The sequence below is a fragment of the Oryctolagus cuniculus genome, chromosome 6 (assembly GCF_964237555.1).
Source record: "Oryctolagus cuniculus chromosome 6, mOryCun1.1, whole genome shotgun sequence".
Classification (NCBI taxonomy): domain Eukaryota; kingdom Metazoa; phylum Chordata; class Mammalia; order Lagomorpha; family Leporidae; genus Oryctolagus; species Oryctolagus cuniculus.
In genome coordinates this window covers 119429561-119442609 of record NC_091437.1, presented here as the reverse complement: position 1 = coordinate 119442609, position 13049 = coordinate 119429561, and the positions used below count along the sequence as shown (strand labels likewise).

The 13049-nt window shown below is 42.3% G+C and overlaps 1 protein-coding gene across 4 annotated transcripts in view; it reads right to left on the bottom strand.

Annotated features, from left to right (window-relative positions):
- Positions 1-13049, bottom strand: part of PDP1 (pyruvate dehydrogenase phosphatase catalytic subunit 1) — a 159037-nt gene that overhangs the window by 50346 nt on the left and 95642 nt on the right. For all 4 annotated transcript variants that reach the window (XR_011389231.1, XR_011389233.1, XR_011389232.1 and 1 more), the window contains one exon: positions 2230-2400. The gene's annotated coding sequence lies outside the window, so the exon portion shown is untranslated. The remainder of the gene's footprint in view (positions 1-2229; positions 2401-13049) is intronic.

The window sequence follows — 13049 nt, the reverse complement described above, 5'->3', positions numbered from 1 at the left end:
CAGGATGGAGTCCAGGCTCCTGGCGTCAGCCTGCCGAGTCCGAGCTGTTGTGGCCATCTGGAGAATGAATCAGCAGATGAAAGACCTTTCTCTGTCTCCCTCTCTCTCTAACTCTGCCTTTCAAGTAAATAAATAAATCAATCCATTTGAAAAATAAATGGATTTTAGGAGTGCCCAACCCACTACACCACAGCACCAGCCCCATTTTTTCATTTCTTAATATCTTTGATGATAACAAATGCTTCATTTTGATTAAGTTCATTTATTTTCTTTTTCAAGTTTAGTGTTTTTTGTTGTGGGGGTGAGGCTATCTAACCAATCTATGCCTAAAATGTCATTAGAAAAGTCTTCCAGTCCTAGGCTTTCATCTAGAAGCATTGTTTGCAGCCTTTATGTTCAGGACAATGATACATCTTATTTCAGTGTTTGTGTAGGGTGTTAGAGGTTGAGATTTTTTTTTCCCCCATAAGTGAGTATTTTTCTATTCCTTATGTGATAGGAAGCTTGGCCAGACCCATGTCTCTCATCATCACCATTTAAACACAAGTCTCACACACACTGATTCGGTTTATAGGCCCATTTGCTTGTATTGATTGAATACTGTGTGTCTGGCATGAGCTAAGAGCTGGGTACAGAGAAGCACTGCTCTGGAAGAACTTCCATCTGTTGGAAGAAGCCATCATATAAGCTAATGATTTCCATATCACATCTCACACGATGAGAAATAACTTCAAGGAGAGAGACGTGTTTGGGAATATAGAAAAAGACATGTGGCCTGGAGGCAGCATATCCTAGTGATGAGACCAGCAGCTTTGGGGTTTGGCAGATCTAGTTCAAAATCTAGACTTCAACATATCCTAGTTGCTACAGAAGACCTTGAGCAAGCCACTTCACCTTTGAGAGGCTGCACTTTCTCAGGGTTGTTGAAGTATCACATGATATAAAATGCAGAGTGCTGACTGCATTTGCTGGGACTTTAGTTAGTGCTCAATCCATAGTGGCTATTTTATCTCATGGTACTCAACGGAAGACATCCTGGAGGAGGTGAGTCCACAGCCGAGGTGTGAAGAATGCTGAAAGTTGGCCAGATGAAGAAAGGAAGGAAGACTGGGCAGACCAAAGCTGTGGATGCACGAGCTGGCATGGCACGGGTGGAATATTGCTAATGCTTAAAGTGTGAAAATGTGAATTCCAGAGATGAGGTGACCCAGGCCGCCCAGAGCTTTACCAGGCATAGTAAGAAGACCTGGTAGTGCTTTCCAGCCAATCTACCCTCGGGCTACCAGGGAAGCCTGAGCTTCCACTTTCCTCTAGGTGCTGAGTCCACTCTCGAATGCTGAAGTCAACAATAGCGCCACCCAGAGGCTTACATGTGAATCTCACCCTGAGACTCTGACAGACGGATGGGAAGCTACACTCCAGTGCAAAGCCTCGGGCACCCTCTCATCATTAGGATGAGAGCCGCAAGGTTCCCAAGATTCCCAGGGGAAGTCCATACCCACTCCCACTTCTGTCCAATTGCACAGTTGCCTACGATTAGGGCCCTACACCACTCACTATGCCAGAGGTGTACTTGGCTTAGTCGTACCCTCATCAGTACCCCTTCTCAAGTGGACAGCCTGCCTCTCTCCATCTGCCCTCTGTGTGAAGGAATCCTGTCAGACGGAGATCTCCCTGTACCACACTGGCTTTCAGCTGCTGCTTGAAGCATTAGCTACATAGTAGGCCTCTTGCTAAATACTTGACTGTGCATTAATTCAATAACGTGAGGTCTCCTAGAAACTGCATGAATAGGTTTGCTTGTTTCAATTCACAGGTGAGGACAGTGAGTCAGGAATATTCAATAACTTGCCAGAGGTCACACAGACAGTAAATGGCAGGCATAAAACTTGAGCCATCACAACCCATGCGCATCACTGCCTCTAGCTTTCCCAGTAGCCACTGAGGAAGGGGATCTCCCTGCTCCCCTGCCCCACTGGCCTGATGGGATGCCTCAATCCCATGCTCCTCAGGCACACCCGAGGCTGCCCTCCTGGGACCTGACTTCCTAGCTGAGTCACTTCAGGGGACAAGGGGCCGTGGCACCATCCCACTGCACTTGCCTGGGCTGACCCCACGGCACTGCTGTCGCAGCCTGGCTTCCACCTGAAGTGAAAGCTTTATGAGCCCCACTTCACAAAGTACAAGAAAACAGAACAATAAATCACAGTGTCGAGATGGAAATCTGACCTGCCTCCGAAGCCAGCCACATCTCTCAGACTGGTGTCATCGGGATAGTAAGTGGCACGTCCAGGAACCATTCCAACAGAGGTGAGAGGACTGCAGATGGAAAAGCTGGACAAGTCCCTTCAAACTTGGTGGGTTGTAGTTCTTCCCAATGACTAAGAACACAAGATCAAACTGTAAAGAGAAAGAGAGAAATGTAGAAATCACCATGTCACTAATATCATATGTCATAAACTGTCCACTAATTTGCTGTTATCTCATTTAAAAAAAAGGGATAGGACAGTGCTCAAGGCATGGATTCAGCATTAAATAACCCCAAACAAAGATACCTGTAAAGAATACATGGAGCAGGGCCAGCAAGGTGGTGCAGCAGGTTAAGCTGCTGCCTGCAACACCAGCATCCTCTATGAGCACCAGTTCGAGTCCCAGCTGCTCCACTTCCAATCCAGCTCCTGCTAATGCACATAGGAAAGCAGTGGAAGACGGGCCAAGTGCTTGAGCCCCTACACCCACATGGGAGACCTAGACCTAGATGGAGTTTCAGGTTCCTGGTTTCAGCCTGGCCCAGTTCTGGCTATTGCAGCCATTTGTGAAGTAAACTAGCAGATGGAAGATCTCTCTCTCTCTCTCTCTCTCTCTCTCTGTGTGTGTGTGTGTGTCTTTATTCAGGATTGCCTTTAAAAAAATCTTTAAAACAATAGCAAAAAAATAGCAAAGAAAACATGGAGCCCCAGTTCACATTCTCACAGGCAAGAAGAAACGAGCTGCCAAGTCAGCATCTATTTATCTGATCAGGATGAAAACCCATCGCCAAAATGAGGTCATCATGGAAAAGAAGCGGAACCGCGTTAGGCAGGACAGAATCACTAAACCCTGGTTTGCCAGGAATTAGGCAAAGAGAGCCTGAGTTTTGTTGCTGTACCTTACTGAACTTATAAAGAAAACCCCAATCACGCCCTTCCCGCACGCCTTGCCATCTACTTCTGTGAGTCTGTCCGCTACCTCGAGCCTCCACATGGCAGAGTTCCAGGCCACAGTTCTGCTGTTTTGACAGCCTCTCAGAGATGCCCCACATTTTGGAAAGCTAGAGAGCTATGTGCAGTGGCTTGGTCCTAGGGCTCTAAACATTGTCAACGCGATGATTTATTAATAAGCTAGATGTGCTGCTGGGGCCAGTGCTTCCAGGAATCGTGTATAACCCAGCAGATCTTAATAGGCTATGTTGTGGATTTCAGCTGCTCCTGCCTTTGGCTGGGGTTACAGGAGTTCTTATGAATTTAACCGACTCATGAGCATGAGAGTGTTAAACAGCCAAATTGGAACCTGCATCCAAATTGAAAAATTCTGTAGAACTATCTCCACCACAATTTCAGAAAGGAGTTTTGTTGAAGGCATTCCTAGGCATTTTGCAAAAAGCCTTAGTACTAACATGGCAAAAGACACACATCCTGGGGCCGGCACTGTGGCACAGCAGGTTAAGTTGCTGCCTGCAGCACTGGCATCCCATATGAGTGCCAGTTCAAGTCCTGGCTGCTCCACTTCCAGTCCAGCTCTCTGCTGTGGCCTGAGAAAGCAGTAAAAGATGGCCCAAGTCCTTGGGCCCCTACACCTGCATGGGAGACCCAGAAGAAGCTCCTGGCTCCTGGCTTCAGATAGGCCCAGCTCCAACCATTGCAGCCATTTGAGGAGTGAACAAGCAGATGGAAGACTTCTCTCTCTCTCTGCCTCTGCCTCTCTATAACTCTGTCTTTAAAATAAATTAAAAAAAAAAGAGAGAAGAAAAGGAGAGACACATCCTGAGTACTTCCCACATCACATGTATACATGTAAAGAAACATCACATGTGCCACATATTATGTATAATTTCTGTCAGTTAAAATTTTAGAAATCAAAATTAACTCAAAAGTAACAAAGGGAAGCAGTAGGTTTACATTTTTCTGTCTATCTAGGGTTTGGGGTTTGCAAAAGTCAATCAAGAAACACTGAAAACCCAGAGCTGTCCACACGCACATTAGAGGCCAGTGTATACTATCTGTGACACTAGAAGCTCAACTGAGAAATTAAATAAAAGTCAGTACAGGAACACTGAAAACCCTGGGCTGCAGTAGCTGCAAATACTAAACTGCCTACAGAGACAATTCACAAATACCAGGTTCTTAAGACATCTTCGGGAGGTAGCCAAGATGGTGGTATAGCAGCAGGTCGTTCCGAGTCACACAGGGGTAAAATGGATAGTTTGTGAGCACACAGAATACAAGCAGGCAGCAGAATATGAAGAAGTTCATGCAGCGTGGCCCAGGAGTCCACCAGAGACTGCTCAGGTCCACACTGGGGGGAGCAGAGAGGACGGAGGGGTGGCGGACATGCAGTGAAGGAGCAGCTCAGGGACTCACCGAGATTGGCGCTGCCACCCCGCAGCAAACCAGGTGAGAGGTAGAGAGTCCACAGAGCTGTGGACAGTGGCAAACCAGGTGAGAAGTAGGGAGTCCACAGAGCTGCAGACAGTGGTGGGTGCGGAAACCTGGCACACTGCATTTGAAGCTCCAAGCAGGAAGAAAGAGAAATTGTAGGGGAATGGGTGGAAAGGTTGGGCATGCCACGGTCCATCTGTGTCTTCCCCTCCCCTAACCGGACCTACAGCCAGTGGGGAAAAGCCATATTGATTGTTTACATTTTCAAGTGTAAGCAGGGAGCTACCGCGTTCGCCTCCCACTCACACAGCCATCGATTGCAGGGCCACTTCACAGTACCCCCCACCTGGGAACACGGATCCCAGCATTTCAGTGATTTCCTCCCCACCACACAAGCTGTACAACAAGGAGTAATCCTAAACAGAGAGAACCCAAGCTTGTTTCAAGAACCAGTGAGAAGTGAGCCTTGCCGCAGTAGGTGGGGCTTAGTGCACCAAAGCCCTGGTGCCCGCCTCCATTATGAGCTAGAGGTAAAAAGAGGGGCCAGCGCTGTGGCTCAGTGAGTTAATGCCCTGGCCTGAAGCACCAGCACCCCATATTGGCACTGGTTCGAGACCCGGCTGCTCCACTTCCAATCCAGCTCCCTGCTGTGGCCTGGGAAAGCAGTGGAGGATGGCCCAAGTCCTTGGGCCCCTGTACCTGCATGGGAGACCTGGAAGAAGCTCCTGGTTCCTGGCTTCAGATCGGCACAGCTCCGGCTGTTGCGGCCATCTGGGGAGTGAACCATTGGATAGAAGACCTCTCTCTGCCTCTCTTCTCTCTGTGTAACCTCTGACTTTTAATAAATAAATCTTTAAAAAAAAAAAAAGAAGTAAAAAGAGCTCAAGGAGGCAAAGCTGCATGCTTCCACTTGCAATGCACAGACACATAGCAGCTCATAGCAGAGGGAAATCAAGTTAAAAATAAAATCAACCAGAAACCAACCAGAAATGCCAAAGAAAAAAGGAAAAATGCTTAATAAGAATAAGTAAGAATTTATGAGCTCACCAAAGGAGCAATACAAATCTTCAATAATAAAGGCTAAAGAAGACGAAATCAAGGATATGCCAGAAAAGGAATTCAGAAAATTAATAGTCAGATTACTTAGAAGCAATAGAAACAAATTCATGATCTAAATGAAAAGTGCTCCCAAGAAATTGAGATTTTAAAGAGAAGCCAGAATGAAATACTGGAAATGAAGAATTCAATAGACCAAATAAAAAATGCAATGGAAAGTCTTAGCAATAGAATAGATGAAACAGAAGAAACAATATCAGAACTAGAAAACAAACTTCTCAAAAAATACAATCAGACCAAATACAAGAAGAAATTGCAAAATCAAAAATCACAGTTGGAGATTCACAAGATTCTATCAAACGATACAAATTAAGGATCCTAGGAAATCCAGAAGATGTGGAAAGATCGGATCAGCACGGTGCGCCGGCCGCAGCGTGCCTGCCACAGCGGCCATTGGAGGGTGAACCAACGGCAAAGGAAGACCTTTCTCTCTGTCTCTCTCTCTCACTGTCCACTCTGCCTGTCAAAAAAAAAAGGGGGACCTTCTTAATGAAATAATAACAGAGAACTTCCACAATGTGGAGATAGAAAGAGACATCCAAGTACAAGAAATACACAGAACTCCCAATAGACAAGACCAGAAGAGACCTTCACCACGACACATTGTGGCAAAACTCACCTCAGTAAAACACAAAGAACAGATCTTAAAATGTGCAGGAGAGAAACAACAAATCACATTCAAATGAAACCCTATTAGATACACCCCAGACTTCCCATCACAAACTCTACAGGCAAGGAGACATTCGCAAGCCATGTTCCATATCCTAAGAGAAAAAAAAAAAAAAACTGTTAACCCAGAATATCTACTCTGCAAAACTCTCATTTATTAATGAAGCAGAAATAAGGATCTTCCACAACAAGCAGAAATTGAAAGAATTTGTAACTACTTGCCCAATCCTACAAAAGATGCTCAAGGATGTGCTACACACAGAAACACAGAAAGAGGAACATCACTACGAAAGAAGATGAATGCAGAAAATGACCCAACAAAAGTACAAATGAAATCCAAAATCTATAAACAGGACTTTTTAAGGAAATACGGCAGGCAAAGACAGTATTTAACAATAGTCACACTGAATGTAAATGGTCTCATCTCCCCAGTTAAAAGACACAGACTGGCAGAATGGATTAAGAAAGAAAACCCATCTATCTGCTCCCTACAAGAAACACACCTTACCAATAAGATGCACACAGACTGAAAGGGAAAGGATGGAAAAAGATAATCCATGCTAACAGAAACTGACAAAGATCTGGTGTGATCATCCTAATAGCAGGCAAATTAGACTTTAACACAAAAACTATTAAAAGAGACAAAGAAGGACACTATATAATGATTAAAGGATCAATTCAACAGGAAGATGTGACTATTATAAATGTATATGCACCTAATTACAGGACACCTGGCTATCTAAAAGAATTGTTAAGGGATTTAAATGGAGATACAGATTCAAACAGTAGTGACAGGGGACTTCAATACCCCATTTTCAGCAATGGGCAGATGAACCAGATAGAAAATCAACAAAGGAAACAACAGAGTTAATTGACACCATAGACTAAAGAGACCAAGTGGATATCTACAGAGCCTTCCACACAACAGCCACAGAGTACACATTTTTTTCTCCAGTGCATGGAACTTTCTCTAGGATTGACCATATGCTAGGTCAAAAAGTGAGTTTCAGCAAATTCAAAAAAATCAAAATCATATCATGCACCTTCTCAGACCACAATGCAATGAAGCTGGAAATCAACAACTCAAGAATCTCTACAGCATATGCAAACACATGGCAAATGAAAAACATGCTCCTGAATGAACAGTGGGTCACAGAAAAAATCAAAAGAGAAATAAAAAAAATTTCTGGAAACAAATGAAGGTGATAATAAAACATACCAAAATGTTTGGGATACAGCAAAAGCAGTATTAAGAGGAAAGTTTATACCAACTTGTGCCTACATAAAGAAACTAAGAGGCACCAAATAAATTAACTATCTATGCACCTCAAGCATCTAGAAAAGCAACAGCAAACCAAACCCAAAACTAGTAGGAGAAAATAAATAATTAATATTAAAGAAGAAATCAACAAAATTGAAACAAAAAAAATAGAAAAGATCAGCAAAATGAAGAGCTGGTTTTTTGAAAAAATAAACAAAATTGACACACCATTGGCCCAACTAACCAACAAAAAAAGGAGTAAGACTCAAATCAATAAATTTAGAGATGAAAAAGGAAATATAACAACAGATGCCACAGAAATAAAAATGAATCATCAGAAACCACTACAAAGAGCTGTATGCCAACAAACTGGGAAACCTAGAAGAAATGGATAGATTGCTGGACACATGCAACCTACCTAAATTGAGCCATAAAGACATATAAAACATAAACAGACCCATAACCAAGACAGAAATTGAATCAGTAATAAAGGCTCCCCAACAGAAAAGCCCAGGACCAGATGGCTTCACTGCTGAATTCGACCAAACATTTAAAGAAGAACTAACTCCAATTCTTCTCAAATTATTCAAAACAATAGAAAGGGAGGGAATCCTCCCAAATTCTTTCTATGAGGCCAGCATCACCTTAATTCCTAAACCTGGAAAAGATGCAACAGAGAAAGAATTATGGCCCAATTTCCCTGATGAACATAGATACAAAAATCCTCAACAAAATTTTGACCAAATTCAACTACACATCAGAAAGATCATTCACCTGGACCAAGTGGGATTTATCCTGTTATGCAGGGATGGTTCAAATGCAGGGGTGGTTCAACATTCACAAATCAATCAATGTGATACATCACATTAACAAATTAAAGAACAAAATCATATAATTATCTCAACAGATGCAGAGAAAGCATTTGACAAAATACAACACCCTTTCATGATGAAAACTCCAAGAAAATTGGGTTTAGATGGAACATTCCTCAATACCATCAAGGCAATTTATGACAACCCATGGCCAGCATTATATTGAATGGGGAAAAGTTGGAAGTATTCCCACTGAGATACAGTACCAGACAGGGATGTCCACTCTCACCATTACTATTCAATATAGTCCTGGAAGTTTTAGCCAGAGCCATTAGGCAAGAAAAATAAACCAAAGGGATACAAATTTGGAAGGAGGAAGCCAAATTATCCCTATTTTCAGATGACATGATACTATATATAGGGGATCCAAAAGACTCCACTAAGAGACTATTGGAACTCATAGAAGAGTTTGGTAAAGTAGCAGGATATAAAGTCAGTACACAAAAATCAACAGCCTTTGTATACACAATGTGTGTGACTGAGAAAGAACTTCTAAGATTAATCCCATTCATAATGGCTACAAAAACAATCAAATACCTTGGAATAAACCTAACCAAGGATGTCAAAGACCTCTATGATGAGAATTAAAAAACATTAAAGAAAGAAATAGAAGAAATACCAACAAATGTAAAAATCTTCCATGGCATGGATTAGAAGAATCAATATCATCAAAATGTCATTCTTCCAAAAACAATTTACAGACTCAATGTGATACCAATCAAAATACCAAAGACATTCTTCTCAGATATAGAAAAAATTATGCTGAAATTCATATGGAAGCAGAGGAGACTTCGAATAGCTAAAGCAATCTTTCACAACAAAAACAAAGCAAGAGGTGTAACAATACCAGATTTCAAGACATACTACAAGGCAGTTATAATCCAAACAGCCTGATACTAGTACAAAACTAGATGGATAGACCAATGGAACTGAATAAAAACACCTGAAATCAATCCAAACATCTACAACCAACTTATATTTGACCAAGGAGCTAAAACCAATCCCTGGAGCAAGGACAGTCACTTCAACAAACGGTGGTGGGAAAACTGGATATCCACATGCAGAAGTATAAAGCAAGACCCCTACCTTACATCTTACACAAAAATCCACTCAACATGGATTAAAGATCTAAATCTATGACCTGACACCATCAAATTAATTGAGAATATTAGGGAAACCCTGCAAGACATTGGCACAGGCAAAGAATTCCTGGAAAAGACCCCAGCGGCACAGGCAGTCAAAGCCAAAATTAACAAATGAGATTACTACAAATTGAGAAGCTTCTGTATGGCAAAAGAAACAGTCAGGAAAGTGAAGAGGAAACCAACAGAATGGGAGAAATTATTTGCAAACTACACAACTGATAAAGGATTAATAACCAGAATCTACAAAGAGCTCAAGAATCTCCATAACAAAACAAACAATCCAGTGAAGAAATGGGCAAAGGATTTCAACAGACATTTTTCAAAAGAGGAAATTCAAATGGCCAACAGAACCATGAAAAAATGCTCAGGATCACTAGCCACTAGGGAAATTCAAATCCAAACCACAATGATGTTTCACCTCACCTCCATTAGAATAGCTCTCATACAGAAATCAACAAACAACAAATGCTGATAGGATGCTGGGAAAAGGTACCCTAATCCACTGTTGGTGGGAATGCAAACTGGTACAGCCACTATGGATGACAGCATGGAGATACCTCAGAAATCTGAATAGAGACCTACCATATAATCCAATCATTGACTCCGTGGAATTTACCTAAAGGAAATGATATCAATAAACAAAAGAGCTATCTGCACCTCCATGTTTATTGCAGCTCAGTTTACAATAGCTAAGACATGGAATCAACCTAAATGCCCATCAACTAAAGACTGGATAAAGAAATTATGGGATATGTACACTATGGAATACTATACAGCAGTAAAAAATGAAATCCAGTCTTTTGCAATAAAATCGATCAATCTGGAAAACATTATACTTAGTGTAATAAGCCAGTCCCAAAGGGACAAATAGTATATGTTCTCCCTGATCTGTGAGAATTAATAATCCACCTAAAACAAAAGCTGTAGAAGTGAAATTGACATTCTGGGAAACAATGACTTGATCAGCCCTTGTCTTGACTGTCGAGGAATAATTTTTTTTTTTATTTTTTTATTTTTGACAGGCAGAGTGGACAGTGAGAGAGAGAGACAGAGAGAGAAAGGTCTTCCTTTGCCGTTGGTTCACCCTCCAATGGCCGCCGCTGCAGCCGGCGCACCGAGCTGATCCGATGGCAGGAGCCAGGATCCAGGTGCTTTTCCTGGTCTCCCATGGGGTGCAGGGCCCAAGCACCTGGGCCATCCTCCACTGCACTCCCTGGCCATAGCAGAGAGCTGGCCTGGAAGAGGGGCAACCGGGACAGAATCCGGCGCCCCGACCGGGACTAGAACCCGGTGTGCCGGCGCCGCAAGGTGGAGGATTAGCCTATTGAGCCACGGCGCCGGCCAAAGGAATAATTTTTATTCTTATTTTTTCTTTTCTCTTCTTCATACTATATGTTGAACTCTTTACTTAACATAGAGTTAATCATATGTGTATAAAGTCAATTGAAAATAGATCTCACTAAAAATATGAGGGGGAATAAAAGAAGGAGGAGGAGGCTTGCAACTGTTAAGCTGTATAGTTCTGCACACAGTCCTATGTATGTACTTCTAAGGGTACAGTTTAAAAACTTGTCATGGGACTCCAAACTCATTAAAATTGGTGGTAGAAATGCCATCTTAATTGTTAAAGTGATCATATTGTTAAAGTGAACATATAGATAGGAGTAAGTGTTAAAGAGGTCATATAAATAGCATCAAGTGCCTGGTAATAATAATAGAATTAAAAAGGAGGGAATATACAACATAGGAAGCAGTCCACACAGCTGACTCATAGAATGACAATTGCTTTAAGTAACATTCTGACCTCAGAATCAGCCCCTAAGGCATTTGGATGTCGCTGAAAAGCTCATAAGAGCATTTCAAGCATGGAAAGCCAAGACACTGTGGCAAAAAATATCCTACATGAAGGATCTCTATGAGTGAGACCCCAGTGGAAAGAAGTGGTCATCAAAGAAGGATGTGCTTTTCTCTGAACGGAGGAGAGAACTTTCACTTTGTTTACAGCCTTGTCCAAATACTGACAGAGTTCGTGGTCACAAAAGGCTTCCATAGCCTTGGCAGCTCATGGCAAGAGCCTCAGGTGATCCCTGATGTCATAAATAAGAGTGTTACTTGTTAAATTAACAACAGAGCCACTGTGCACTTATTCCCCATGTAGGACCTCTGTCCTTAATGAGTTGTACTATGAGAATTAACTGTAAAACTTGTTCTCCGATCCAACATGGGAAGCGGGATACACAGCAGACTCACAGAATGGCAAATGCCCTAAACAGCACTCTGGCCTCATAATCAGCCCTTAAGGCATTCGGATCTAGCTAAAAAGCCCATGAGAGTATCTCAGGCATGGAAAAACGTGACTGTGGCAAAAAAAAAAAAAAAAAAAAAAAAAGGATCTAAATGAAAGATCTCTGCAAGTGCGATCCCAGTGGAAAGAAAGGGCCATCAAAGAAGGAGGTACCTTTCTCTGAAGGGGGGAAGGACTTCCACTTTGATTATGGCCTTGTCTAAAAAAGGTCAGAGTTTGTGAACTCAAGAGGCTTCCATAGCCTTGGCAGATCATGACAAGAGCCTCGGGTCATCACTGATGTCATAAATAAGAGTGTAATAAGAGTGTCAATTGTTAAATTAACAACAGGAGTCACTGTGCACTTGCTCCCCATGTAGGACCTCTGTCCTTAATGTGTTGTACTATGAGAATTAACAGTAAAACTAATCTTCAAACAGTACTTTATACTTCGTGTGTCTGTGTGGATGCAAACTATTGAAATCTTTACTCAGTACAGAGTTGATCTTCTGTATATAAAGATAATTAAAAATGAATCTTAATGAAGAATGGGATGGGAGAGGGAGTAGGAGATGGGATGGTTTGCAGGTGGGAGGGTGGTTATGGGGGGAAGAACTGCTCTAATCCAAAAGTTGTACTTTTGAAATTTATATTTATTAAATAAAAGTTTTCTATTAAGAAAAAAAAACTTGTTCTCAAACAGTACTTTCTATGTTGAGTGCAAACTGTTAAAATCTTTACTTAGTATAGAGTTGGTCTTCTGTATATAAAGTTAATTAAAAATCAACCTTAATGAAGAATGGGGGCGCAGTGCTGTGGTATAGCAGGTTAATGATCTGGCCTGAAGTGTTGGCATCCCGTATGGACGCCGGTTTGAGACCCAGCTGCTCCACTTCCGATTCAGCTCTCTGATATGGCCTGGGAAAGCAGTGGAAGATGGCCCAAGTCCTTGGGCCCTTGCACCTGCATGGGAGACCTGGAGGAAGCTCCTGGCTCCTGGCTTCGAATCAGCACAGCTCTGGCCATTGTGGCCAATTGGGGAGTGAACCATTGGATAGAAGACCT